Raw genomic sequence first — 25901 nt, forward strand, 5'->3', positions numbered from 1 at the left:
ATCCACGCACGCAAGGCCATGCTCATGACATGGTCCCAGGTCCCAGGCCTGCCCGGCCCTACGCACAGCAGCAGGGCCAGGAGGGAGGCGAGAAAGAGACATAGTACTGCATTCCTGGCTTCCTGGCTCAGGCCTGTAGAGAAAGTGTGTCTCCTTCTCCTTCCCCAAATCCCTACTTCCTTTTCCTCCTTCCTGTCCCTCATCTAGGCGACCAAGGGCAGGGAACTGAGAAATCTCTGGGTTTGGGACAACATGATAAGAGAATACCACCGGCCAGCGCCACGGCTCAATAGGCTAATCCTCCGCCTGCGGTGCCGGCACTCCGGGTTCTAGTCCCGGTCGGGGTGCCGGATTCTGATCCGGTTGCTCCTCTTCCAGGCCAGCTCTCTACTGTGGCCCAGGAGTGCAGTGGAGGATGGCCCAAGTCCTTGTGTCCTGCACCTGCATGGGAGGCCAGGATAAGCACCTGGCTCCTGGCTTCGGATCAGCATGGTGTGCTAGCCTCAGCGCACCAGCTGCAGCGGCCATTGGAGGGTGAATCAATGGTAAAGGAAGACCTTTCTCTCTATCTCTCTCTCTCACTGTCCACTCTGCCTGTCAAAAAAAAAAAAAAAAAAAAAAAAAAAAAGAGAGAGAGAGAATACCACCACTAAATGGCTTTGGGATTATTCATCCACGTGGGTTAGGATCAGTGTTCTAATAAAGAAACAGATTCAAGGGTGTTTCTCTCAAAATTTTCTTCCAGTTAGAAGGGCAAATTCTCACACTACCACCACAACAGGGCTGCAGACATGTGGCACTGCAGAAGTTCTCCCACCACAACTCCCACCGTGCTAGTGTTACCTGGTTGAGGCCTGTGTGTGCTGGGTTCAACACCAACAGGTCTGCCCACACTTAGCAGGTTGCACATCACTTGGAATGCTATGCCTTTTCTTACCAAGAACCATGCTTGGTAACCAGGCAGATTAAAAATAACATTTCCAGAGAGGAAGTCTGGCATAGTGGGGGAGATGATAATTACAGTTTCTGGGTTTGATTCCCAGCTCTGGCTCCTGACCCCAGCTTCCCGCTAACGCAGGCCCTGGGAGGCAGCAGTGGTGGCCCAGGTAATTGTGTCCTGGACACTCATGTGGGAGACGTGGATTGAGTTCCTGGCTCCCAGTTTTGGCCTCAGGCCTACCCTGAGTGTTGGGGGCATCTGGGGAGTGAATGAGGAATGAGGAAATGCAAGCTCACTCCCTCCGTCTTTTTACCTGTCTCTCTCTCTCTGCCTCTTGAATAAATATTTCAAGGTAAAAAAAAAAAAAGATTATCTATAAAAAAAGAGATTGCCAAGGACCAATGTACCAATGACTACTCTCTTGAGTTATCGATGTCTCTTACCCCACAGGGGAATTTTAGAAATAATTTTGGTTATTGAATGCTTCTTCTGTGCAGGCATTATTTGAAATATTTTTCATTTGAAATTCATTTCTGCCTTGCAATAATCTTATGCACGGATCCTGATATTCCATTTTACAGTGGAGGGCACCAAGTCACACGGGTTAAATACAAGCATTTGTGGGCTGCGGCACACACCCAGTAATACTGCCGGGATCCACGTAGGGCAGCCTGGCTCCATGCCTGCCTCCCGTTCACCACATCATATTACTTCCCTAAAGGTCAGTGACTCTGTACCAGGTACGTATGTGTGCACGTGCCTATGTGTGTGGCTGGAATCATGACAACAGCATGGATTTTAAAGCAAAGCAACACTGGGTTCAATTCCAGATCCTCTTCTACATGACATGTAGCCTTAGGTGAATTCTAAATGACGTGGTTTTCCCACCAAGACAATAAGAACGGAAGCGACCACTCCAGTGCGTGGGAGGAATTACGAGGAAACGTGGGCGAAGGTCTAGGTGCTCCAGGATGCACGGCAGGGGTGGAATCTGGGTAGCAGCTTCTCTTCCCTCTAGGTGTTTTTTTTTTTTTTTTTTTTTTTTTTTTTTTTTTGACAGGCAGAGTGGACAGTGAGAGAGACAGAGAGCAGAGAGAAAGGTCTTCCTTTGCCGTTGGTTCACCCTCCAATGGCTGCCGCGGCCGGCGCACCGCGCTGATCCGAAGGCAGGAGCCAGGTGCTTCTCCTGGTCTCCCATGCGGGTGCAGGGCCCAAGCACTTGGGCCATCCTCCACTGCACTCCCGGGCCACAGCAGAGAGCTGGCCTGGAAGAGGGGCAACCGGGACAGAATCCGGCGCCCAAACCGGGACTAGAACCTGGTGTGCCGGCGCCACAAGGCGGAGGATTAGCCTAGTGAGCCGCGGCGCCGGCCCCCTCTAGTTACTTAACCTGGTGGACCTGACCAGCCCATTCTCATTCAAGGAAACCCTGACAGATGAGAAGGATTAGAAAACACCACAGAAAGGACAGAGAGACTTCCTTTCAGCCTGATCCTTTGGCTTCTAGAAAATTCTTGGCTAGAAATCACAATGGCAGTCCTGAGGAGCTATGTTTTCAAGGTGACAGGAATGAGGTTGGCTAAGGAAACAGAGGAGCAGCATTTAAACTTGTGGTACATCTCTCTTGTTTCTTGTATTCCCATAGTCTCAGCACCTTAAATTATTGGGTTGTTCCCTTTCTACTACCACACACAAGGGTACTTCAGAGAGTTTATGGAAAAAATGGAATTCAAAGATAAGTTTATTTTGGTGCAAAAAAGTTTGAAATCCATGCAGTTTCTCCTCCCCAAAATATTTTCCACAAACTTCTTGAAGACACCTGATATGCTCAGGGCCACAAGAACGACCCCTCCCACCCCTACCCCCCGTCAGTGTCTGTTTTCAACATTTGTCAAGCCTGAAGATGTTCCTCATGGTGACAAAGGCAACAAAAGCCTTTTCCATTCAAGCAAATCTGTGTTATCATTTCTACTTCAAAATTCGTCTTGTGCAATGGACCTGTCCAAAGTGTTGTCCAAATCTGTTTAAAAAAAAGAAAGAGAGAACATTTTCCAGGTCCAAAGTTAGAGGTGAGACCTACTGTGTCCACTCCTGAGCATTTGAGCATTCCTGGGCAGTGGAAAGAGCTGGCTTGCTCAGGGTGAGGTCTCCGGACCTGGAAGGTGTTCGGCCCTGAGTTCTTGGCCACACTGTGCAGATATTTCAGGAGAGCTACCAGGGCCTGAACTCCGTGTGACTGACTGGGAAAATGTGTTGACCGCCTGGGCCATCACAAATGAAACCCTTCTTTTGGGAAAGTGTCACCAAGAATGCAGACGGCCAGTCTTATGCTATTTTTTGGAGGATGAATGCTGGCAATTTATGTCCATGGACAGAAAGGACGGACATGGACAGAAAGACAGGAATGCTCTCCCTGGCAGAATAAAAAGAACATGGATGGGGTGAGGAGCTTGGCCTGGACGTTAAAATGCTGCGTGTGATGCCTGCAGCCCATATTGCAGCGCCTGGGTTTGAGACTTGGCCCTGCTCCCGACTCAGCTTCCCGCTAATGCATGCCCTGGGAGGCGTGGTGCTGGCTCAAGAACTGGGTCCACCCATGTGACAGACGCAGACCTAGTTCCAGGCTCCTGACGTTGGTCTGGCCCAGCTCCAGATGTTGGGGGTATTTGGGGAGTAAACCAGTGGATGAGAGATCTCTGTTTCTCTGCTTCTCAAATAAATTTTAAATAACTAAATAAATAAAAGAACATGGACCTTACAGCCAGCCAAAGTTGGCTCCAGCTCTGCCGCTCACCCACTAGCTGTGTCGCTGTGGACAGGTATTTATTCTCGGTGAGCCTCAGTGTCCTCATTGCACACAGTGAGGACAACAGTGTTCATGGAACTCTCGCCACACGCTGCACTGAGCGCCAGCCTGGTGTGTGCTACAGGAATATAATGCAGCCGCCACGTGTGACAACTGTGTCCCCCTCAGAACCACAGCTGCAGCCCTGGCTGCCCCACTTGCAGTCTAGTTCCCTGTCCACGTGCCTGGGAAGGCAGCAGAAGATGGCCCCTCACGCCCACACGGGAGACCAGGATGGAGTTTTGGGCTCCTGGCTTTGGCCTGGCCGAGCTTGTGGCTGTTGCAGACATTTGGTGAGTGAACCAGCAGATGGAAGATCTCTCTCTCCCTCCCTGTCCGTTACTCACTAATACATTCGAATAAATTAAATAAATTTTTGTAATGCTTTATTTAAAAAAGACATTGCAAGTCCCACAGAAAAGAGAAAAGGGACAGGCAACAGTATAAACATATACAAACCTTTAATTTCCCCAGATTAAAGGCTAGGACTTCCCAGATTGAAAGGGGCTACCACCATGAACAGGAAGAACTCCACACCAAGTCAGAATATCAGCGAAATTCAGGATCACCAAAAAGAAGAGAAGATCCTTCCCAAAGAGACAAACAAGTAGAGAAAAACTGCTTCCATATAAAGGGCTGACGAACGGCATAAAACTTCACAATTACAGTACGGGAAAAGAGAAAGCAGTGCAGAAATGTCTTCGAAATACTGAGGCAAAATTATTTCCCACCTAAAATACTTCACCCAAGTGATCAACTAATCTTGATATTTTACGATATTCAAAGGCTCGGAAATTTTATCTCCTATGTGTGTTGCTTCTTGGGAAATGACTGGAGAACATTCCACACATATGCACACACACAAAAAAAGAGCAAGTAAATAAAGGAACAGGAAGACTTGACATCCAAGAAACAGAAGATGGAGGAGACTAAGGCATTACTGGAAGAATGTTCCAGAATGAGGGCGACGCTGCAGCCCTGGATCCCAAAACCACATTGGAGCAGGAGGATTCAAAGCTGTAGGAGAGAAGTCTGCAGAGGTGAAAGGTGGAACTGATTTGCCATGATTTAGTTTTCAGAAAAGGTTATTTTTTAGCTTTGTGACAGATACGTTATGGCATTTGAAAAAAAAAGTAGAGGTCGATATACAGAAATGAACAAATAAAAATATAAAGGGGGCGATTATTAATTCTAGGAAGAGTAAAAAGTCGTACAAAATGGAAACAAGTGTACCACCTGATTGAGCAGTAGCAACGATTTTTATAGTCCTGTTACAGTAAGCAGAGGCTGCTGACTTAGCCAGACATTGAAATCTAACTCTCGGGCAGATGGGAGTAAGGTGTAGCGGGTGAAGGTTAGACAATGCAGCCGCACCTACTAGCTAGCATATCAAGTTGGCGTTGTCTAAAACACTTCTTTTTAAAGATTTATTTATTTATTTGAAAGTCAGAGTTACACAGAGAGAGGAGAGGCAGAGAGAGATAGAGATAGAGATAGAGATAGAGATAGAGATAGAGAGAGAGAGAGAGAGAGAGAGAGGTCTTCCATCCACTGGTTCACTCCCCAGATAGCCTCCACAGCCGGAGCTGGGCCAGAGCCAGGAGCCAGGAGCCTACTCCGGGTCTCCCACATAGATGCAGGGGACCAAGCACTTGGGCCATCTTTACTGCTTTCCCAGGCCATAGCAGAGCGCTGGATTGGAAGTGAAGCAGCTGGGACTAGAATCGGCACCTATATGGGATGCCAGCACTGCAGGAGGTGGCTTTACCTGCTATGCCACAGCGCCGGCCCCTGTCTAAAATTCATACAGCAGGAGTGGGTGCTGTGGCATGGAGAGTTGAACCGCTGCTTGCGAAGCCAGGCTCCCATACTGGAGTGCCAACTTTGAGTTCTGGCTTTGAGTCCCTCCTATTCCAGCTCCCTGCTGATGTGCCCCAGGAGGCAGCAGGTGACGGCTAACGTACTTGGGTATCTGACACACGTGTGGGAGACTGAGGTGGAGCCCTGGCTCCTGGCTTTGACCTGGCCCATCACTGGCTGGTGTGGGGTTTTGGGGAATGAACCTTTGTCACCTTTCATGTAGATTTAAAAAATTTTTTGTTAAATAAATAAGAAGCATCAGCCAGACATGGAGAGAAACAATTGAAATAATTGAACTCAGCTTCTTCTGGGTAGTGAGTTTGGGGAGCAGAGAAGAATGGACAGGGAGGAGAGTGAACGTTTGCAACAATAAGACGTCCAGATTTTAATTTCAAAAATACGTACATTTGAGAGGTCTTCAAAAAGTTCTTAAGAAATGTGTGTTACAAAAAAACTGTGTGTGGATTTCAATTTTTTTGCACCAAGATAGACATATTTTAACTCTACTTTTCCATGAGCTTTTGAAAATGCCCTCACATGTCATTTAGTAGATTATAAAATTTTAAAAAGCAATAATGACACATTCCCAAAAGGCTCCTCCACTTCATCAGAGATGCTGCTAAGTTTAAGAGCTATTTCTGGAGCTGTATTGAGTCCAGTTTGACAGTTAAAGATTACAACTTGCTCTTTAACAAGAAACAATCCCGAGTTTAGGAAGTTGACTCTGAACAAATGGAAACTAAGCACAAAAATGAAGGATGTACACCGTCCCTCATCAGGGAGTAGAGAGAGCAGAGGGAAAGAAGAGCCTGCCGTGCCGATTGTGGAAGGGCGCACTGCTCAGTGGGAGCCAAGAAAGAAGCCGCACGGGACCTCCGCCCCGTGCACACGTACACACAGCCACAGGGAGGCAGGCAACAAAGCATTTGAGAAATTGGGGCAGGCATTGTGGGGCAGCAGGGTGAGCTGTTGCCTGGAGTGTTTGCATCCCCTATCCGCAAGCGCCTGGTTCAAGTCCTTGCTCTTCTGTGCTTCTGACCCAGCTTCTTGCTAATGCGCACCCTGGGAGGCAGCAGGTGTTGGCTCGAGTAGGTGGGTCCCTGCACCTGTGAGAGCCCCAGATGGAGTTCCTGGCTCCTGGCTGTGGCCTGGCCTAGCTATCCCTTCCTCCTCTCCCATCTCTTCCCCCGCACTCTTCTTTCCTCTTGAAAAAAAGAGATTTGCAAAAATTTACTGACAACTGATTTGAAACTAGTCCTAAAAAGAATTTATTCTTCCTCTTCTGAATGCTAAGAGAGGAAACCCGTGGAAGGACATATCTGAAAGAGGGAATAAAGCGAACACATTTCAAAGGGGCCAGAAGCTCCTCCCTGGTGTGCGTGTGACCAGGGTGGGAGGCCCATGCTGCACGGCTGGCTTCTCCCTTCACAGAGGGAGAGGCAGAGGAGGCACTGGGAAGAGGGCTACTCCAGAACGCAGGGCTCTTTTGGTTGCTAACTGGAAACAGCTTTGATTCTGAATTAATACTCCTGTTCTTCTCTGCTTTCATCACAATTTGTGCTACAGGCAGTTCCAAGTGTTCTGAGTCTCTGGATAAAATATTACGGAAAGCCTCATTTCCATTTGGCTGATGTGCTGTGAAGTTTGAAAGCTTGAGCACCGTGGCAGAAACTGTGGAGGTATCACAGGTGCCTTGTTCCAAGGCGAGAGCTGCCATTTGGGAGCCAGCAGTGTTGACGGTACCTGAGGTGAACTCCCTTAAGTTACATGAAAACAAGCAGGAAAATGCACTAGCTTTTCTCCAAGGCAAGGATACAGACTGCTTACAACACGATTTATATGGTGGTTTATTTTTTAAAATAATTTCTAATTATAGGCACAGGATTCTAGAACTAAAACAGTTTGGTCTGGAATATTCTTTTCCCTTAAGCTCTGGGCCTGGGCTGCTGTCTCCCCACTCTGGAGAGGAAGAGCCAGAGTCCTCGCTACCTCTCCTCTTCCGGCAGCCTTCGTCTTACCATTGCTCTTCACCAGCTAGCTCAGATAGGCTCATCTCTGCCGGCTCCATGCGGGAGGCTAGGTATTGTGAAACCCATTACATACGTGGACTGGTTTTAGTGTAATCTAACTGAAAACGAACACGAACACCAAGAATATATAAAAATGTATTGCCAGTATTTGATTTTATTTTTATTTGAAGGGAGAGATGAGAGAGGGAGAGGGAGGATAGAAAGAGAGAAAGGGAGAGAGGGAGAGAGGGAGAGGGAGAGAGGGAGAGAGAGAGGGAGTAGAGGGAGGGAGAGAGAGAGGGAGAGAGAGGGGGGGAAGGGAGACAGAGGGAGAGGGAGAGAGGGAGAGGGAGGGAGAAAGGGAGAGGGAGAGAGAGAGGGAGAGAGAGGGAGGGAGAGAGGGAGGGAGAGAGAGAGGGAGGGAAAGAGAGAGGGAGAGGGAGAGGGAGGGAAAGAGAGAGGGAGAGGGAGAGGGAGGGAAAGAGAGAGGGAGAGAGGGAGAGAGAGAGAGAGGGAGAGAGAGAGGGAGAGAGACTCAAGGGCATGGAGGTATAAGGAACACAGGTGTAGTTGTAGGGCTACAGATGGAGTCTCCCTCGGTACACTCAGGCCACTGGTGCTAGAACCCCCAAGATTACCAAGATCCAGGGATGCTCAAGTCCCTTCCCTCAAGTGGGGCAGTGTTTGCATGGACCCTCTCTACATTCTCCTGTCCACCTTACATCATCTTTAGATTTCTTATGATACCTGACACCATAAGTAGCTCAGGTAAACAGTTGTTACGCTGTATTGTGTAGGAAATGATGACAAGGAAAAAGTCCATAATCACTACTTACTTTCATTTTTCTTACATTCGTGACCTGCAGTTGGTTGAACCCGTGGCTTCTGAGCCTGTGTATGTGGAGGGGTCACTGCAGTACCTGGTGTGGCTGGAGTTCAGCCACCAGTCGGGGACCAGGCTGGGGAATAAGGCTAGGAAAGTGGGTTGTAAAAGCGTCTAAATATTAGAGACAGAGCAGTGATTAGGGAAGCCGGAGGGAATTGGGGCCAGGTGCTGTCTGTAGATGTCAGTGGGACGAGAATTCAGGGAACGAAACATTAAGCTGACGATGTGCCAACCCCAAATTCCTCCTTTTCAGCTAACAGGTCCAGGCTTGCTCCGGAGCCTGGTGTTACTCTGACTTTAACTATAAATGGGTATTTGGGGGTACTAAGAATAGGAGTGATAGGAGACATGGGATTCCACTATACTTAGAGGAATATGCTTCATGACAGATTGGGACACCTCCCATCTGTGTAACTGGCTGTTTACATGTACTGAAAACAGCTTATCCTAACTTTTATTACCTGCTCTTAAATCTGATGTGGTATCTATACCCTGATAGCGATTCTTCATGGCCAAGCTTGTTTTTCTTTGCTTGGCTTCCCCTTTCTAAGGACAGCGAACCTCACACTGCTCTTCCTAGACTGAAGATGAGAAATGCCGCTATCCAGCCATCAGCAGTGTCTCACTGCCTGCAGCTGCTTGGCGTTTCCTTGTCCCTCATCCCTGGAGGCAGAGGGACACCACGTGCCCTGTGTGTCGGGTAGCACCTCCTCCCTGCAACACATTTTCTTATATTATTTGTAATTTCAAAGTCATTTTTTAAAAGGACTTGTTGGAATTGCAAACATGAAAAGGAATATAATCTTTCCTTTCAGGAAGAGCTGTTTCTAGAATCCTTCCACGTACCTTGTAACATGGCTGACATAAAGTGCTCAGTGTTTAATAGTGTGAACTGACCTTACCCAGTGACACATCAAAACCTGGCTCTCTTAAAACATGGTTCAGTGACAAAGCTTAATGTGAAAAATCAACTTCTACTTTAGGATATGATAGAGCAGCTTAGAGGACCCCCGTGCACCCACCCCCTGAGAAAACACAGACGGAGGGGTACGAGGTGCACAGTGCACGCCACTGAAGCGCATCCGTGATCTGCTGAAGCAGTCAGGGGAAGGTCAAGATTCTGAAGCTACGGGAGAAGAGGCACCCATGGAGGGAACAGCTGAGAGCATGCAGCTGCTTCCCCGGGGAAATCTGCCAGTTCGGGGGTCCTGGGATCTAAGAATTGCCTGGGCAGGGGACTGCCGGGGAAGAGTGACGCCAGTGGCGTTGTGAATGGTCTTGCAAAGTTGCAGTTAAGAAAGCAGGGATTTGACGGTCTCGTTCTGGACTGAAAAGGATGGAGAGAAACGCTGGAGTCAGCACACGGTCGCTCGCCCTCAGGATATTTGCTGAACTCTGATGCTTCTTGAGTTGGAAAATTAAGAATAAAGTCCCTCAGCCCCATGAGTGGAGTTTTTGGCTGAATGGGGAAAAAAATAAAAGTAATGAAACTTAGGACTCGGCAGAAGTTGTGGCTTCCGGTGAACTCAGCAGGCCTCCATGTGGAAGTCTTGGAGAGCTACACCTGCCCAGGTGAGTGGAGCCTTACCTGATGTGAACAGAGCGCAGCCCATGCTTATCTTCAGGTCATCAGTCTTCATTCCGTCTGCCCACAGAAGAAGAACTGAAACCTGCATGATCTGGAGCCTCTATGGTTTTTTTAATGCATAGTGTCCAGAGTTCAATAAAAACAATTATTTAGCAAGCCAAGGAAAGGATCCTATAGCCAAAAATCAAGAGATCACAAGGATCTCTGTATGATTTGGAGACAGGACTGAACAGAAAATGACTCTGAAATAATATGATTATTCAATGAAATAGAAAGAAAAAAGACAAAATATAATACTAACTCTGCAAAACCTAAAGAAAAACAAGAATTTAAACCAAGAACTCAACCTAGAGATTATATACAAGAGAGTGAAAGCCAAAAGCATCCTACAATAGATCAGTGTGAAACATCAGTACCAAAAAAAAAAATAATAATAAAAAAGAAAGATACAGGAAGGAGTAAGAGATACACATGGATCTCCATGGAAAATGCCCAAGACACCTGTAGTAGGAATCTTATGAGGAGCATAAACGGCAGGGCAGAGGACAGACTGGAGGAAGGTTTGAAGAGATACAGAGGACTCTTCCAGAAGTTGACAGACATGAAACCGCAGGTCACTAAGCTCTGCAAACCTCAATAAGGTAAAATACAAAGAATAAATATTCTTGGCACATCAGAATAAAACTGCTTTAAAAACAGAAACAAAAACAATACCTTAAAAGCAGCCAGAGAAAAACATTCCTTCAAAGGGTAAACGACTCTGAAACTTCTCAATAGGAAAATGGGAAACCAAAAGAACAGCATAACACAACTAAGAGGGCTAAGATACAGTAACTTGTGTCTGAAATCACACCCGCCTCAAAGTCCTTAAAAAACAAAGTGAAATAAAGACTTGAGGGAGGCCGGCACCGCGGCTCACTAGGCTAATCCTCCACCTGCGGCGTCGGCACCCTGGGTTCTAGTCCCGGTTGGGGCGCCGGTTCTGTCCCGGTTGCCCCTCTTCCAGGCCAGCTCTCTGCTGTGACCGGGGAGTGCAGTGGAGGATGGCCCAAGTACTTGGGCCCTGCACCCCATGGGAGACCAGGAGGAAGCACCTGGCTCCTGGCTTCGGATCAGCGCGATGCGCCGGCCATAGTGGTCATTTGGGGGGTGAACCAACGGAAGGAAGACCTTTCTCTCTATCTCTCTCTCTCTCACTGTCTAACTCTGCCTGTCCAAAAAAAAAAAAAAAAAAAAAAAAAAAAAGGAGAGAATTCACATTCTTTTCAAATGTTCATGGACTATTTACCAAACTCAATCATATTCTGGATAATAAAGAATGTCTCAGTGGGCCAGTGCTGTGGCATAGCCTTTGATGCCAGCATCCCAAATGGGCACCAGTTCAAGTCCCAGCTGCTCCACTTCCAAACTAGCTTTCTGCTAATGTTCCTGGGAAAGCAGCAGAAGATGGCCCAAGTCCTGGGGCCCCTGCACCTACCTGGGAAACCCAGAAGAAGCTCCTGGCTCCTGGCTTCAGTGTGGCCCAGCCCTGGCTGTTGCAGCCATTTGGGGAGTGAACCAGTGGGTGGAAGATATCTCTCTCTTTCTCTCTCTCTCTCTCTCTCTCCCACCCCTCCCATAACTGTGCCTTTCAAATACATATTTTTTTTAAAATGTCTCAAAAAATTTAAAGGCTGAAATCATTCAAGACCACAATGAAATTCAGGTAGAAACTGATAATAAACCCAATTTTCTGTAAACAAACAAATAACAAAAATCATCATTATTAAATAATTCATGAAAAAGAATCTTATAAAGGCAATATAAAATATTTTGAGCTGAATTATAATGAAGAAATAGTTTATTAAACTCATGGAGTGGGTGTTTGGCCTGGTGTCACTATGCCGGATAGGATGTCCATGTTCACACCGATTGCCCTGGCAAGATTTCACCTCCGGTTCCCCATTCCAGCTTCTTTCTAATGTGGGCCCTGCAAGGCAGCAGGTGATGGCCCACACAGTTGGGTACCTGCCACCCATAAGGAAAACCTGCGTTGGGCCTTTGGGTCCTGGCTTTGGCATGGCCCTGCTCTAGGTGTCGTGGGCATTCTGGGGGCTTGAACTAGCAGATGGGAACTCTCTCTGTTCATCTTTCTCCCTCATAAATTAAACAAGCAAAAATGGCTCATGGAGTGCAGCTAGCTAAGGTGTTACTCAGTGGGAAACTATGTTCTTCAATGCATCTAGGATGAAAGAAAAATATGCAAAAATAATATCTAAGTTTTAATCTCAAGAAACTCAGAAAACACAAGCATATCAAGCCCAAGAAAAGTAAGCAGATGAAATAATAAATGCAAATGTAGGGATCATTTAAATAAATCCTATCATTCCCCTATCAAGACCAATCATAATAAAAGCACACACAAATTACAACCTTAGGAATGAAAACGAGCACATCACAACAGATCTCACTGATACAAATGAAGGGACAAATCTGAACAATTTTATGCCATGACATCTGGCAGTTTGGGTAACATGTTAAAAACAATTCTTCAAAAATAAAATTTACCAAAGCTGAAAAATAATAAATACAAAATCTGAATATACATTTCAACATATATATGTTAAAGAACTAAATCTATTATTGAAAAACTTCCCATGAAGAAAATCACAAGCCCAGATGGCTACACTGATAAAGTTTCCCAAAAATGATTAGGAAGAAATATCACTAATGAACAAATTCTTCTAGAACAGAAAAAGAAGGTGCAAACTAAATAATCTTAACATCAAAATCTGACAAAAATATCACAGGAAAATCACAAACAAATCTCTCTCTAGAAAGAGTTATAAACTTCCTCAAATAGCAAGTCAAATCCATTTATATTTAAATGTGGTGATACATTATTACTAAGTAGAGTTTATTACAGGAATGCAAGGGTAGTGTAACATTTAAAATTAATTCACGGGGCCAGTGCTGTGGCACAGAAGGTTAAGCCATGATCTACAGTGCAAGCATCCCATATGGGCTCCAGTTTGAGTCCTGGCTGTTCTACTTCCGATCTAATGTACTTGGGAAACCAATGGAGGATGGCTCAAGTCCCTGGGCTCCTGCACCCACGTGGGAGACCCGGAAGAAGCTCCTGACTCCTGGCTTCAGCCTGGCTCTGGTCATTGTGGCCATCTGGGGAGTGAACCAATGGATGGAAGATTTCTCTCTTTCTCTGTCTCTCCTTCTCTCTCTCTCTCTCTCGCTCTCTCTCTTTCAAATAAACAAATAAATCTGAAAAAAAAATGAAATTCATATTATTTGCTTCATTAAAGGAAAAAGGAGAGAAAAATGATATAGTCCTTTCAATGGATGAAAAAATACTGACAGAATTCAACGCTCAGTCAATTATCATACTTCATGGTGAATTACTCAAAGCTCCCTTAGTCAATTATCACACTTAGTGGTGAATTACTCAAAGCTCCCTTCCTGAGACTGGAAATGAGAGAAGGATGCCTATTGCCACCCTGCTTTAATCTATGTTAGAGACCCTAGTTAGTGCTATGAGGCAAAACCACAAGTCTGATGAAAGTTTATGAGGAATCCATGCAAGTGTGAGGAAGTGGCAGACTTCAGGCTGGGCTTGGTCTAGAGGCTCAATCTTCAGGCTCTTTATCTCCTGAAGTGTTATCTTCATCCACAGGCTGATTCACATTATGTTCATAAGGTGGTTGTCAACAGCTTCATTAGCTAACTGTTTCTTCAGAGAGATATCTATCTAGAGATAGAGATAGAGATAGAGATAGGGATAGAGATAGAGATAGAGATAGGTATAGGGATAGGGATAGAGATAGAGATAGAGATAGAGATAGAGATAGAGATAGAGATAGAGAGAGGGAGAGAGAGAGGGAGAGAGAGAGAGAACTCTAAGGGAGAACCCGAGTTATACTCTGATTTGGATCGCATTTTTCATCTTAACAGACTGCACTGATCAATTTAGCTTGGTCCCATGTTTCATCTCTTCAGTCTGGGAGTGAATTCATAGCCCCATACCTACATGGATTCCCAGAGACAGAACAGTTCTTGGGAAGCAGGGAATGCAAAGGCCCCCAAACCCTCTGTTCACAGCATCCCTAGTGCCTCAGTAATTTTTTCATGGTGCTCCTGGGACAAAAGGAATGTCACATATGTACTCTTCATTCTTTGTAGTAAGTATACAAGTCCAAACAACTTAATGATAGTAGTTCATACAGTGTCCAATAAGTGTGTGTCTCCCAAAAATGTAAAGTATCTCCCAGTGCTCCGTGGGTTCTGGGTGGCATCTTGGGCCACCTCGGTGTACAGTTTGGGAACTGAGGGAGCAATGGCTGAAGGGGAGGTGGCCATACATATCCACTGCCTTCCCAGGTCAACAGTCATTCTTAAGAAACCAAAGCAATTATTTAGAAAAAAATGATAAATATTTTATTTATTTGTTTACTGGAAGGCAGAGTTAGAGAGAGAGAGAGAATCTTCCTTCTGCTGGTTCACTCCCGAAATGGTCACAACAGCCAGGGCTGGGCCAGGTTGAAGCCAGGAGCCAGGAGCTTCTTCCAGGTCTCCCACATGGGTACAGGGGCCCAAGCACTTGAGCCATATTCCATTGCTTTTCCCAGGCCATAGCTGGGAGCTGGATCAGAAGAGGAGCAGCAGGGACTCAAAGTGGCACCAATATGGGATGTCAGCACCACAGACTGTGGCATTACCTGCTATGGCACAGTGCTGGCCCCAAGAGATACCATTTTCAACATCGTGTGTTGAACACTCATTCCCTTGAACAGGACCACAGACTGTTGAGGAAGAATGGGGTGGAGGAGGCCATCAGAACCCTGCCTGCTCACTCATGGGCTAGTGTCCCCAAAGTCCTTGCTTCTTTTCCACCCTGGCTCCTGAACACATCAGGGCTGTTAACCAAGAGGATGAAACCACTTTGTGAATCTGCGATCAAACCAAAGAACTGGATGGGTGGCAAATAAGGATATTCAGATGGCTAGAGATACCAAAACAAAAATAACCGATGATATTGAATAGCTCCTATTTTAAAAGCCAGGGTTTTAACACTAAAATTAAAAACCTATCTATAGCTGCCCAGGGTAATCTGATTCCAGTGGTGCTTTCTGTTACTTGCTAATACAGTGTCCTAATTCTCTGTGACCCTTTCCTGAGTGGTTTTTTTTTGGGGGGGTGGGGGGTGGGAGAGGTTCTAGGGCTGACTCATATGAGCTCACTCACAAATCTGATCCATTTTCACAAAGAGGTCAGAGTGAAAGAACTCATCAACACCATGGTTTCAATCCCTTTCTGCTCTGTGTGTCCCCTCTGCCGCTTCTCTCCACATCCTGTGGGTGCTACTGTGTTCTAAACTGGATGCCTCCAGGCCTTCCAGGCAAATCAGGCACCAACACTTTAAACAACGATCTTCAAAAAGCTCGCGGGGAACTCACCTTTTCTTTTAGTCCCGTTTCCAGAACTTTCTGAATCTTCTTTGCACCTGCACAACTAGACACCGTTGCTACTTCGTTTGGGTGCCATCTTGTCTACAGCAGATAAACTGCATGGTTTCCATGAGAAGTGATGCAGGGTGCCTTTTTTTTTTCCTACTGGGTGTTATAATATCTGCCATCCAAGTACTAACCAGGCCCGACCCTGCTTAGCTTCCGAGATCAGACGAGATCGGGTGCGTTCAGGGTGGTATGGCCATAGACTGGGTGCTACAATATCATAGAAGAGAACCAACGTCCCAGTATTTTATAGGGATTTTAGGGTAACAGTTTGTATCAGTTGGGGTCCAGTCAGGTGACACGTTTCCAGTTGCTTGGATGGAGACAGAGGTTTTTAACATGAAGGACTGCTGCTATGGTTTGTACATTTCTGGTCACCCACAACTCAGCTGTTTAAACCTAATGACCAATGTGATGGCTTTAGGAGGCAGAGTCATTGGGTGGTGATGGAGTCATGAAGGCAGAGCTCTCACCAATGGGCTTAGAGCTCTTATAAAACAGGTCTCAGACAGCTGTCTTTCCCCTTCTGCCTGTAAGGACACCATGAGAAAGAGCCAGAAGGTGGGTCCTCACCAGACACCGAATCTGTAGGCGCCTTGATTGTGCACTTCCCAGTTCCTAGAGCTCTGGGAAATAAATCTGCAGTTTATAAGGCACCTTGGTCATGGCACTTTGTGCTAGCAGTCTTCCATCCTCCCAGGCTCCCCGTAGTAGCTCCCCACAGCAGAGCCCAGGAGGGAGCCAGCTTGCAAAGCAGAGATGGGGCTTGCCGCAAAGCAGTCTCCTCATCGCCAACAACAGCCCTGAAGGCCGGTCTGGTGTGTGCTCATGGGCACACAGAAAGTCAAGCTTATTTACCTGCAGATGCAACCGGTACATTCTAAGTCCACAGAAGCCTCAGGTTGAGAGGAACGAGTCTCAAATAACCATGCTTTGGTTATGCAGGCAACTTCCCCACCTGCCTCTCTCTTCCTTTAGGATTCTCTTATCTCCACACAAAGATCAGAGGTAAACTCCTTCCTGCTGTGGGCAGGGGGACGGGACAGGTCAGTGCTTTGGAATACGCCTAGGGGACAAGCAACCATATTAAAGCACACCGGAGGGTTCCGTCTTCCTAACAAAGAGCTGCTCTCAGGGGAAACGACTCTCCTCTCAGGGACCACATCTGAACTGGCCTAAGAAATATTCCTGCAGGTCATAACTCAGGCCCACCACTGAAACCAGAGGCTTAATTATAAAAGTGTAGAGCACCTCCCCAACACTCCACCACCTCATCAGCAGGGTTGCAGGAAGATAATGGTACATTACAAAAGAGCTGTAAGACAATTCTATATAAGAAGGAGTGCCTAGGGAAACCTAAGATATGGGAGGACGAAAACAAAACCTAAAGAAAAGTGCTCTGAGCTCTGCCCCAGCTATAGCAAACATAAACACAGTCCGGCTCCTAACCGGATGAACGCAGCACCTCACACTAAGAGCCCGGTTGCCTTATTTCATATTACCACATCACATGCTTTCAGCAAAAAAACCATAGAGCATGCTCAAAGGCAACACAAGGTTGAGGTACCCAACCTACAAAGGGTGCCCATGCAACACCATAAGTAACACCATCTGCTTGTTGCCCAGCTCTTCCCTCTTTCCAGAGACAGGGCAGAAATCTAACGGCCACTTGCGATTTTTGTGTGCTCTCAACTGGTGGTGAGGTGGAAAAGATGTGACACCTGAGGTTTCACAGATTTAGAAGTAGATGAATCTTCTGCTCCAGTGGACTAGCTGTGGGCAGGGCCAGATTTCCATGTGGTGGCTGGGCTGAGCCTTTCTACACTTCTAGTCTCACTCCATCCACCTCACATGGTTATCACAATGAGTGAATGCAATAAATCAAACCAGGCATCCCCTAAGTGCACCAAGCACATGATAAGCATCAAAATATTAGCTCTTATTATCTGCAAAGGCTAAAAGTCACTCTGGTATCTCCATCTCCACTGTATTTGCTGTTCTCTTACTTTTAACAATCTCATGTGACCCAAGGACATATTTCATCCTGATGCAGGGAGGAGATAAATAACAAGGAGTCAGAGTATGAATGTGCTGACTATAGAGAAGAAATTTTCCTCTAAATTCCACCATTCTCAGAGCACATTAGTCCACGTAATACTCCCTGCTTCATTCTGCAAAGGGTCTGACGCATTCATGTCCTGGTGTTAAACCAAAAACCACAGTCAGCAGTAGGTACAGACTGACATGATCAACAATCCTCAATTAGGAGAAAAACTCAGTTCTTGCAACAGCATGAGTCAAGGATGATGGCTTTTCAGAGTAACTGTGGCCTAATACTGAGATGAAATTTTCTAATTTTAAGGAATCCAAGTGGAAATATTTCAGTTGACTCTTGGTATTATAAATGGATGGTGTAATTATGTTTATAATTTCTATTCTGAATACTGACTGTAGTTTTCTTTAAGTTGTTTATACATTCAATATTTAACACTAGATTTAAAATAATTCCTAGAGGGAAAATGGGTCCTGTGGTTAGGGGCACAGGCTGGGAGTAAACTGTATATATTCCTTTCCATGAAAATCCCACACAATTAATGCTTAATATATTCTGCAGGGCTGGCGCGATGGCACAGGTTAATCTTCCGCCTGTGGTGCCGGCATCCCATATGGGTGCCGGTTCTAGTCCTGGCTGCTCCTTTTCCAATCCAGCTCTCTGCTGTGGCCTGGGAAAGCAGTAGAAGATGGCCCAAGTCGTTGGGCCCCTGCACCCATGTGGGAGACCCGGAAGAAGCTCCTGGCTCCTGGCTTCAGATTGTTGCAGCTCTGGCTGCTGCGGCCATTTGAGGAATGAACCAACAGAAGGAAGACCTTTCTCTCTGTCTCTCCCTCTCACTGTCTATAACTCTACCTCTCAAATAAATAAATAAAAATCTTTTATATGTATATATATATATATTCTGCCTGCTGAAACTCATTCTTATTTTTGTGCCTAAATTTATTTTTTTTAAAGGATTTATTTGTATATTCCAAAGTCGGAGTGCTGAGAGAGATAGAGAGTTCTTCCATAAACTGGTTCACTCCACAAATGGCTGCAACAGTTGGGACTGGGCCGGGCCATAGCCAGGAACCTGGAACTCCATCCACACATGGGTGGCAGAGGCCCAAGCACTTGGGCCATCGTCTACTGCTTTTCCAGGAACATTAGCAGGGTGCTGGATCAGAAGCAGAGCAGCTGGGACTTGAACTGGTGCTCTGATGTGGCATGTGGGTGTCACAAGTGGCGGCTGAACCTGCTGTGCCACAGTGCCAGCACTCTATATAAAAAGTGTTTTTTCTTGCTGTGATGATGTTTCCAATCCTCGATGACTACTCACAGAAATAAAGCATGGTTTGAGTTATTTCCAATATCAAACACAGTATACCATTGATACAGCAGTTCCTACACATATACTCTCTCAAATACATAAAGAGGCAACACACACACACAATTACTATAATTTAAATAAGAAACTGGAAATTATCTAAATATCTAACAGTAGGGAAAAGGCTAGGTAAATTATGAAATTTTCCTTTGTTGAAATAGTACATGGGTCATTGAAAAGAACAATGTACACATTATCTAGATTTAAAAAATGATAAAGAATGATGAAGATATTTAAAATGAATACATATATGTTAAACTACATTGATTAAAAAAGTTGTGCAAGAAGGGCTGGAGCTGTGGGGTAGCAGGTAAAGCTGCTGCCTGCAGTGGCGGTATCCCATATGGGTGCTGGTTTGAGTCCTGGCTTCTTCACTTCCAATCCAGCTCTCTGATATGGCCTGTGGAAGCAGTAGAAGATGGCCCAAGTCCTTGGGCCCCTGCACCTGCGTGGGAGACCCAGAAGAAGCTCCTGACTCCTGGCTTCAGATAGGTGTAGCTCCGGCCGTGGCAACCAATTGGGGAGTGAACCAGTGGATGGAAGACACCTCCCCCCCCCCCCGCTTCTTCTCTCTGTGTAACTCTTTCAAATAAATAAATAAATATTTTATAAAAAAAAAAAAGAAGTTGTGCAAGAGGAGTATGGTTTAAAACTCTGCAAAAAAAAAAAACCTCACATTTCATATGCATAGAGAATTTATGGAATGATGCAAGAGAACATCTGTTAATGCATTTAATACTTGGAACTAGGGATATGGGAGGTTGGGGTAAATGGAAATTCATCTTTTATCTATCATCTTTTGGGTTTGAACATCTCAACATTTTCTTTACAAAAATAGATACATATGTTTTAAATGAATAGGATGATTTTAAACTTTTTTTTTTTTTTTTTGGACAGGCAGAGTGGACAGTGAGACAGAGAGAAAGGTCTTCCTTTACCGTTGGTTCACCCTCCAATGGCCGCTGCGGGTGGCACACTGCGCTGATCTGAAGCCAGGAGCCAGGTGCCAGGTGCTTCTCCTGGTCTCCCATGCGGGCACAGGGCCCAAGCACTTGGGCCATCCTCCACTGCACTCCTGGGCCACAGCAGAGAGCTAGACTGGAAGAAGAGCAACCAGGACAGAATCCGGCGCCCCGACCGGGACTAGAACCCAGTGCGCTGGCACCACAGGTGGAGCATTAGCCTATTGAGCTGCGGCGCCAGCCAAACATAATTTTAGAGTAAAAATAAATCACAATATATAAGGTATGATCACATTTTTTAAATGATTGATTTATTTGAAAGGCAGAGTTACAGAGAGAGGGAGAGAAAAAGAGTGAGTGAGAGAGAGAGATCCACTGGTTCACTCCCCAGATGACCACAACAGCCAGGGATAGGTTAGGCCAGGTCGAAACCAGGAACCTAGAACTCCATCCATGTCTCCCACGTTGGTGCAGAGGCCCAAGGATTCTGTTTTCCCAGGCATATTAGCAGGGAGCTGGATCAGAAGTGGAGCAGCTGGGAATTGACCTGGTGCCCATATGTATGGCAGTGTTGCAGGTGGTAGATTATCATTTCAAAAGATACATATTTACTAACAGTGAAAAATATTGGCATGCACTAATTCATAGGCCATAGAAAAATGTATTCATGTGAATTAAAATATTATTTTAAAAAGCATTTACTTGACAAAGTTTATCTTAAAACTTTTTGTTCCAAAGCTTGCTAACTCAAAGTATCCAGTAAAGTATCCAGCATTTTAGGGCTAAGAGTATGACTTCCTGAGGTTCGACTGCATTTACTGGTTTGTAAATTCTTTATCCAACAATCATATCATATTGTAACAGAAATAAACTGACAAAATAGGCAAAAATGGCATCTAAAAATTAGTTTCCTATACTGCAATGAGGATTAGAAACACTCTTTTTACAAAATTATGAGCACTAACCAGTAAATCACAAATGCGTAGTTCAATGAATTATCACAAAGCGAATACCTTTATAACCACCCTCAAACCCTCCTCTTGTTTCCTCATATTTAACCCCTCTCTCCTCCTGCTCTTTATGGCTATGTTAATTTCAGCTATTCTTGAGCGTTCGTTGAATGGGCATTTTACACTTCTACATACATAGATGCCACTGTGAACATGTGCGCCCATGCTTTTTGGTTCCTGCGAACACACGCGTGCAGCTTCCTTCCAGGAGTGGAATGACTTGGTTAGTGTAAGATTTCTCTTCGGCTTTAGTGTAATAAAATAAAGCAGTTTTCTCAACCACCAGTACCAGGTTACATTTTTTTCCTCCACAAAATCGGAGTGCCCATTGCTCCACATCCTTTCTAGACTGTTGGGTGTTCCTACTTTATCCATTCTGGTGGATCTGAAGTTCTCTCTCGCTCTCGCTCTCTGTCACTCTCCCTCTCTCTGGTTTTGTTTTCCCATCTCCCTGAGGAGTAAGGATGGAATCTTGCCACATGGCATATGGGGATGGCCTGCTTTGTGGAGTGTCTGTTCAAGTCTTCTGCCTACTTTTCTACTTGGCTGTCTGTTTCTTATGGATCTGTAGGTGTTCTCCCATATTTTGCATATTGGTTCTTTGTTGGTTATACGAACACAGGTTGCAAAAATTGCCTTTTATTCTGTGGATTTAGATTCTACTCTCTTGATGTCTTTGAGTGGTAGGAAATCATAATTCTAACGTAGTCCGATCTACCAATCTTTTTATTTTTAGACAGTGTTTGTGTTGTTTTCTAAGAAACTTTTGTCTACCCTAAGGCCATAAACATAATTTTCTATTTTCTGGAAGATTTAATCTTTTACATTTCTCTGCTTGTAATGGATTTTTGTATATGGTATGGTCAGGTTTAATTTTTTTTACCATATTAATAGCCAATTTCCTCAATGTCATTTATTTAAAAGATGCCAAACTGTGAAAAACAAAGAGTCCATAAATCCATATAAAGTCCTTTTGGAATTTGTTTTCCTGGCCTCTTGGTGTTTCTCAACCCTTTTGTCAATTCAAGCCCTTGACTACTTTGTTTTATAAGTGATATCTGATGCCTGAATTTCTCCACCATTCCTTTTCTTCTTCAAGACTCTCAGCTATTCTCAAACCTTCTTATTTCCATAAACATTTTAGAATTAGCTTCTCAGTTTTCATAGAAACTTATTGGAATCTTTATTGGGTCTGTTTGACTATATTCATTACATTAGACTCAATGAGTTTAGGGAGAAATAACATCTGACAATATCGTGCCGTCCAATGCACACATATTTATTAAGGCCTCAGTGCTTTTGAACATGCTGTATGGTTTTCTGTATGGAGGTGTACGTTTCATTAGTCTTATTCCTGGGCATTTGATGCTTTGAAGCCCTAATGATATCTTTATTCTTTTTCTAAATGATGCTTATGGTTGGTATGGAGAAACACAACGAACTTCTGTACTTTGTGTATTTAACATGCTGGCTACTTGCTATTATTCACCTTAAAAAATTTACCTGGAGATTCTTTTGGATTTTCTTTGACCCAATCACATTATTTGTGAACGATGAACTTTGTTACTTTCTGATCCTTATTAATTTTATGTCTTTTTCTTGCCTTATTGCACTGGCCAAGACCTCATTATAATATTGATAGGGCCTGGTGATACCATGCATCATCTTCTCATTTGAACTGTAGTGAGAAGTTTCTCTTCCTGCTTTCCCTCCCTCCGACCCTCCTCTTTTTCCTTCTTTCTTTTGTTTGTTTGTTCATTCATTGGTTCTAAGGTAGAGAGACACAGATAGAAATCTCCCATCCACTGGTTCACTCCCAAAAGCCTGGGGCAGCCACGGCTTCACCCTAAACAAAAACCAACTCAAAACTGATCAAAGATCTAAATGCAGTAGCTGAAACAAGGAAACAAGTTGGCAGGGACTCAAGTACTTGAGCCATCCCCTCTGCCTCCCAGGGTGTGAGTCAGCAAGAAGTTAGAATAGAGTGGATCCTGAATCCCAAGCCAGGCGACACGGGAAGCAGGTGTCACAAGCAGTGGCTTAACTGCTTGGCCAGATGCCCTCCACAGTGAGGTTTTCATCATTTCAGCAAAAATACTCACTTTAATAAAAGTTTAATGGCTAACCTTTGTCAGATTAAGTAAATTTCCTTCTACTACTAGTTTCCAAAATAATTTGCCTTTTTAAAATCATGAATGTTGATTTTTCTATCAAATGTATTGTCTGCATCAGATAATCTTACACTGTTTATTTTGTCAGTAATGAATTCATTCATTTATATTATGATGTCAAGACATGCATTTCCAGGTCCATTGAACAGTCATATATTATATTCCCATTAGGACAAAGGCACTTTATAGTCTCTTTTGCAAAATCATTTGGGCTTTCCCCAGGTTCTCTATGTATACACACGCATACATGCAAAACACCCAACTATACACCTATATTTGTATAGCATATATATTATACTACTATACATATATAAATATTACTTCAGAAGTTCACGGGAAAAAAGTGAAGAACATTTTTAAATGCATACATAGTCTTATCCTATTATTCACTCTCCATGAATTTTTTGAAGTAGTCCCATATATTTTTTTACTACTGGCTGCATCCCCTTATTGTAGGTTCTGACATCTGTGAAGTTCAAGTGGATGCTAACATTTAACAGATATTAAACGAGCATTTTTGACAGTGTTTAGACACTTTTACTCACAATTACACAGTTTCCACATATCAGATACCAAAAAATTTTTTGCTTAGATTTTTTAGTCATAATTGTTCATAACGGATTTGAGAAAATGTCTCAGCAAAATGAAGTATTATGCTTAAAATTCCTTTTAACAATGACAATAAAAAATTATATATTATGGGGCTAGTACTGAGGCCTAGTAGGCTAAGCCTCTGCCTGCAACATTGGCATCCCATATGGGCACCGGTTCGTGTCCCAGCTGTTGCTCTTCCAATCCAGGTCTCAGCTGATGGCCTGGAAAAGCAGTAGAAGATGGCTCAAGTACTTGGGCCCCTGTACCCACGTGGGTGACCCGTAAGAAGCTCCTGGCTCCTGGCTTTGGATGGGTCCAGCTGTGGCCACTGCAGTCATTTGGAGAGTGAGCCAGCAGATGGAAGCTCTCTCTCTCTCTCTAACTCTACCTCTCAAATAAACACATAAATGAAATTAAGGCCATATGTGGTTGTATATGAGAATAAATTCTGATTAGTATTTCCAGAGAGTCCTTATTATTTAGATTTAGGAGTGGGCTGGGAAATCTGAGACCTTGGTTTTACCAACATGGCTGACATATTCAAGGAACATTGAAGAGGCTGACGTGGCTAGAACAGAGTGAAGGGTGGGGAGGGAGGCTGGAGGGTGAGGGTGTGGGCAGATCACACAGACCTCAAAGCTTGTTACAAAAACGCTGGATATAGTTTATTGAGAAGGGAAGCCATTGGAGGATTTTGAGAAAAGATCTTGGTCTCACTTGGTCTGTGACATGCGAATTGTCTTTTAACGAGGTAACTCTGGTTGCTTTATTGAAACATTCTGAAGTGACAGAGGCAGAAAGAGGAAAACCCAATGGGAGAGACTATCTCAGGTGAGTGACAATGGTGGCTGGGCCCAGGTGGGGGCAAGGGAACCCACAAAAAGCAGTCAAATTTTGGGTGTACACTCAGAGTAGAGCATACAAACTTCCTAAAAAATGAAAAAAATGGAACAGATAGTTTAAGAAAAAGAGGAGTCCAGGTTAAGTCCAAGGTTTTGGCCTCAGCCTTTTGCAGGATGGGATAAGAATTGTGTGAAATCAGAGGTTGAGACTACAGAAGGGGTAGGTTTAGGAACTGGGTTGGTATCAGCAGCTTAGTGGCAGTGCCTACTAACCATCCAAATGCAGAGGCCAAGGAAGCCTGGGGCTGATGACCTGATGAATCAGGTTCGGACTGCAGATGTTTATTTGGGAGACACTGGCACAAAGGTGAGAATTAAAGCCAAGAAAATGTCGTGGACAGAAGAGGGAAGATCCACAGGGCTGAGCCCTGGCGCTTTAATATTTAGACTAGGACAGGGAAAGGTAAGGGGGAGGCCTGACAAGAAAGAGAGACTGAAAAGGAGCAGCTAAAAACGATTAGGGAAACCGTGCAAATATCATGCTCCAAAGATCAGCCCAGGAAGTACTTCAAGGAGATCAGAAGGCCAAGTATGAAGATCCGCTATTGCAGAGTATCTGAAGACTGGGAACTAACCAGAGGGTTTTACCATATTACAGCATGCCGCATTACATAAGGCAATACTGATGCAGAAGAAAAGAGGGTCAAAGCCCTTGAGTGGATGACAGGCTGTGGGATTCAGTATTCAGGGAGAAGAGCTCACCTTGCTTTATTTCCAGTTAAGAAGAAAACCCCCAGATCCAAAAGTAGTCAGCCACTTGAGCGATAAGGAAGAACCTGTACAGCTCTGGAAGGAAGGTGTTGGTATCCTCACCTGGGGAGTTACTTCAAGGCTTGGAGACCCTCCACAAATGATACGTGGATTTTCATCTGAGAGCGAGGTGGGGCACTCCTGTTGGATAATGCTGACTTCCTCCTCCTTACGGAGATGTAATTAAGCTTGTTCACCAGTCTCCTAGTGGAGTGCAAAAGCAAAGTTCAAAAACTTGTGAACAGCAAGAAACTCCTTAGATTGCAAATAGAGTAATTTTTTGTCACTGTATTGTAAAGTAAAATACAACAGGTCATTCTTTTGCAAGTTGAAAGGGCATCAGTTTACAGCAAGTCCACATTTGTAGTAACAAATATGGCGACTGGAATACTTTATAAATCTGAATTCTAAAATTTTTGGCTTGATTCATAAATTACAAAGTAATAAAAAAACTGGTT

The 25901-nt window shown here is 44.6% G+C and overlaps 1 protein-coding gene across 2 annotated transcripts in view; it reads right to left on the bottom strand.

Moving 5' to 3' along the window:
• The window catches only part of LOC127483600 (alanine and proline-rich secreted protein Apa-like), a 66323-nt gene that overhangs the window by 22089 nt on the left and 18333 nt on the right, over window positions 1–25901 (bottom strand). The window contains exon 2 of one of the 2 annotated variants that reach the window (XR_011381726.1): window positions 1–25647. This exon is cut by the window's left edge and continues 22089 nt beyond it. The gene's annotated coding sequence lies outside the window, so the exon portion shown is untranslated. The remainder of the gene's footprint in view (window positions 25648–25901) is intronic. The other variant, XM_070056088.1, reaches the window with a different exon arrangement.

This window comes from Oryctolagus cuniculus, chromosome 13 (genome assembly GCF_964237555.1).
Source record: "Oryctolagus cuniculus chromosome 13, mOryCun1.1, whole genome shotgun sequence".
Lineage (NCBI taxonomy): Eukaryota > Metazoa > Chordata > Mammalia > Lagomorpha > Leporidae > Oryctolagus > Oryctolagus cuniculus.